At 47.3% G+C, this 4,442-nt stretch overlaps 1 long non-coding RNA gene across 1 annotated transcript in view; it reads left to right on the top strand.

Moving 5' to 3' along the window:
- The first annotated feature begins 580 nt into the window (after positions 1 to 580).
- LOC310767639 overlaps positions 581 to 4,442 on the top strand; it is a 5,161-nt gene continuing 1,299 nt past the window's right edge. The window contains exons 1-2 of the long non-coding RNA XR_014550995.1: positions 581 to 647; positions 3,327 to 3,444. This is a non-coding gene — a long non-coding RNA (uncharacterized lncRNA). The remainder of the gene's footprint in view (positions 648 to 3,326; positions 3,445 to 4,442) is intronic.

Below are 4,442 nucleotides of genomic sequence, written 5' to 3'. Positions count from 1 at the left end.
AACGCAGGCAGCAGGTGGCAGAAAGCTGAGATGGTAGAATAAGCAGTACCCCTTCAGATTGTGGTACTTCGAATGCTCCCTGAGGCGAAAGGCTCCCTGCAAGCAGACAACCAGCCCAGCAGGGAGACATCTAGAATCTTTCTTCCTGATATCTTAATTTTCTGTTTTCATGAAGCATTTCAATGGAGAATTATGTTTCCTACTTGCAGCCTAAAGTGGTACAGTGGTACCTCGGGTTATGAACAGTCCTGCTTATGAACACTTTGGGTTACGAACTCCACAAAAAGTAGGTGTCACGGGTTGCACACTTTGCCCTGGGACACGAACGCAATCTGCTTCCGGGGCCGCAGGAGGCCTATGTAGGTAATGCGTGCCTTGGGTTAAGAATGATTCAGGTTAAGAATGGACTTCCAGAACAAATTAAGTTCGTAACCTGAGGTACCACTGTGCAGCCCATTCTACCACCATGTTTTTGCTACATAAAAGGAGATCCACACAAACCCTCTCATCCCCTGAAAGCATTTGTGATGTCACAGGCAACTGTGGCCCCATCTGGCCTATACATTGAACACCCTGTTATACCACTTACACAGTGGTAGCTTCTCCGCAAGAATCCTGGACCCTGTAGTTGAAGAGTGTCGAGAGTTGTTAGAAGACCCGGTTTCTGTCACATACCTACGGCCAATCCCTCTTCCCAGGGAACTTTGAGAATTGTTGCTCTGCAACAACTCTCTGCAGGAACACGGCTGGCGCTGTGGGTTAAACCACAGAGCCTAGGACTTGCCGATCAGAAGATTGGTGGTTCGAATCCCCGCGACGGGGTGAGCTCCCGTTGCTCGGTCCCTGCTCCTGCCAACCTAGCAGTTCAAAAGCACGTCAAAGTGCAAGTAGATAAATAGGTACTGCTCCGGCGGGAAGGCAAACGGCATTTCCGTGCACTGCTCTGGTTCGCCAGAAGCGGCTTAGTCATGCTGGCCACATGACCCAGAAGCTGTACACCGGCTCCCTCGGCCTATAGAGCAAGATGAGCGCCGCAACCCCAGAGTCGGCCACGACTGGACCTAATGGTCAGGCGTCCCTTTACCTTTTTAACAACTCTCTGCAGTGGCAGAAGAAGAGGGGGTGCGGTGGGAGTGGTCCTACCCAGCTGTCATCCCTTCAGGGGGGGTGACATTCAGCACACCGCACGCCCGTGACTCCCAAGTCTACCCCAAGCCGTCAGCGGAAGGGGGGAGTTGTACTGCTTTGCTGGCTGCATTCCACCCTTCCCCCTTCATTTTAACAGCTGTGGGAGGCTTGGTAGTCGCGGGCAGATGGCACACCAAATGTCCGCCATCGGCGGCTTGCTCCACCCACATGAGTGGCTCGCTCTGTCCCCAGCTGCAGTGTGCACGAGACGCTCTATGCACTGGAGTGGCTATCCCACCCCTGGGAGGGCACCCTCGTCCCCTGTTCCCCTCGGGAGCACGTCCGCCTTGGGCAGCGCAGGCATATGCTCCGCCAATGGCTATCTGCACCCTTAAGAAGTTGCACTTCCCATGAGTCTTTGGGGGAAGCCATGGGTGTTTAAAGTGGCATGATAACTCTTTAAATGTGTAGTGCAGATGGGGCCTCAGTGGTGCAGGGGTAAGTGATCATTGAATCATAGAGCTGGGAGAGACTCAGTGGTTCATTTTATCCACACGCACCCCTACAATGCAGGAATATGCATCTGGTCAAACCCATGACCTTGGCATTTTCAGCACTGCACTCTAACTAACTGAGCCGCCTTCATGACTTTCAGTGGCAGCCTTGTGTTCTTTGTGAAATGTAGTTGTGCTCTCCTTGCCCATTGCTGGCAAAGCTGCAATTGTTTGGATTGCTCTTTCAAAGTGTCTCCAGCACACAGCCCTCCTTTTATTTGTGTTTTATGAGAAGTGTGTTGGTTTCAAAAGAGCACAGTTCTCAGAGACATCAAAATTGAATTTTCGGCAATTTCTTCAGGCAACCTAGAATGATAGGACATAAGAAGGAGGCCGTAGTGAGAATACTGCTGAGTGTCAGGAAAGATCCACAAAGCATGAACACAAGATTTATATTGTCAAAGCTCTGCAGAAAAGGAAAAAATCGGCAAAGTATCAGCATTATATAGTGGCAGGATATTTTCTTTTTTGTTGCTGTTAATTGTCAATGGTATGTGTCACTGCAATGATGTTATGAAATGAATGTGAAATTATTCCTCAGTGTGTTTAACCGCAGGCTCCTCTTTTAAAACAACAACAAAAAATGCATTTCCCCTTTTGTTTTCTCTTTGTATAAAGGATGTGAGCTGGCTGAGTGGGATCAATGAAGCAAGTTGTAAATGAGGAAATGTATGAAAGGGAAATTGTAATTAGTGTACACACACACAAAAGACAATGCATTCACTGCAGAGCACAATTGCTGCTGTGCTATACTGTTTTCGGGTAGTGATGTGGAATCAAGGTTATGAGTCAATATCATTGCTAAGCCAAACCAGGAGCTCACTGGTGTTTTGTGTTGTCCTGTGGAGTTCTTGCTGTATTGGTTGTTGTGGGCTGGGTAGGGTGGCCCGGCAAATAAACACCCTCTAAGCTCCATAGAGAGACGCGGGTGGCACTGTGGTCTAAACCACAGAGCCTAGGGCTTGCTGATCAGAAGGTCAGCGGTTCAAATCCCCACGACAGGGTGAGCTCCCGTTGCTCGGTCCCAGCTCCTGCCAACCTAGCAGTTCAAAAGCACATCAAGTGCAAGTAGATAAATAGGTACTGCTCTGGCGGGAAGGTAAACGGTGTTTCCGTGTACTGCTCTGGTTTGCCAGAAGTGGCTTTGTCATGCTGGCCACATGACCTGGAAGCTGTCTGCGGACAAACGCCGGCTCCCTCAGCCTATAAAGCGAGATGAGCATGCAACCCCAGAGTCGTCTGCGACTGGACCTAATGATCAGGGGTACCTTTGCCTTTGCCTTAAGCTCCATAGAAGGGTTCATGCATACATGTCTCCTGTGTGAATATGCCATCACAGGTTGAACTTCCGCGTCATTCATAGAGGGGCTAGAAGAACAGGCTGGGTACCCAGGAGGAAATCCCAGACTTGATTCTCTCTTCTGCTGTTAACTCACTAGGTGACTTTAGGAGAGCTATAGTTTTCTGTTTCCCTGTCTGTGACATGGGGATAACAATCTTGATATGTTTACAAGGATTATAGAGATAATGTCCACAGTGTATTCTGAAACACTGCAAATCACTACTTATGCACTAAGGGTGGCTGCTGCGGCGGCTGCTGCTATTATGAATATATTACCTCAGATGTGATGGTTTTAATTAAAGGGAGTCAGTTCACACATGCAGGTGTAAGTCATCCAACAATGAGACGTTGATGGAATGATGCCAACTCAGATGTGGACCTGCCCTATATTGAACAACAGAGCCTTATATATCTTCACATGTAAGAGATAATTAGCACATAACAATTTTGTCTTGTTTTGAACAAAGTAAAGCAAATCTAATTTGCTAGTCAAATAGATTGTGTGATTACTACATTAAACTGGACTTAGTATTGCTTTTAATTTGTAGTATGGGCATCTAACAGAAATTGAGTATTGAGCATCTAACAGAAAGGTGGCATAAGGAGTAACATGACTCCAAATAGGAGATCATCTTTCCATCATGCAACACTTTCAAAAGGTATGCAAGTTCTGAGTGAAACAATCACATGACAGATGATCTGCATCTTTGGGGATAAATGAACCTAAGTTAGTCATTGCTATTAATTTCTATTTCTATTAATTCTCATGAGCAGATCTAGCTCCACAATAATCCTCACATCATATCCAGCTACATTATCTCGATCCTTCAGAGAATGTTTCCAAGGCCGCCACCAGAAGTTGGCATTATTGGGTAACTATTAGCAGTGTCGGGACACCAACCTGGGCTACATCAGGATAGCATGGAGAGAGGTTTAGGGATTTGCTTCTCAGCTAGCCTGGTCTTGCCACCAAGTTCATCATTTGAACATTGGGATAAGGCTTTAACCTGCCTATCTCCCAGTGATCCCAGTGCATATGTTGGATGTGTGTCCACATATATGTCCGTGCGTAGGGATGTGTGAGTACAGTGGTACCTCAGGTTAAGTACTTAATTCGTTCCGGCGGTCCATTCTTAACCTGAAACTGTTCTTAACCTGAAGCACCACTTTCGCTAATGGGCCCTCCTGCTGCCACCGCACCACCGGAGCACAATTTCTGTTCTCATCCTGAAGCAAAGTTCTTAACCTGAGGTACTGTTTCTGAGGTACTATTTCTGGGTTAGCAGAGTCTGTAACCTGAAGCGTATGTAACCCGAGGTACCACTGTATGTGCATTGAGTGTGTGTGGTGTCTGTTTATGGCTCCACACACCACCAGAGAAGCAGCCACATCTGTTGCTAACCATGCCAATTAGCGCA

This window comes from Podarcis filfolensis, assembly GCF_964270895.1.
Source record: "Podarcis filfolensis genome assembly, chromosome: 7".
Taxonomy (NCBI): Eukaryota; Metazoa; Chordata; class Lepidosauria; order Squamata; family Lacertidae; genus Podarcis; species Podarcis filfolensis.
Note: the sequence above shows the minus strand (reverse complement) of the source record. Positions and strands in the feature narration are given on the sequence as shown.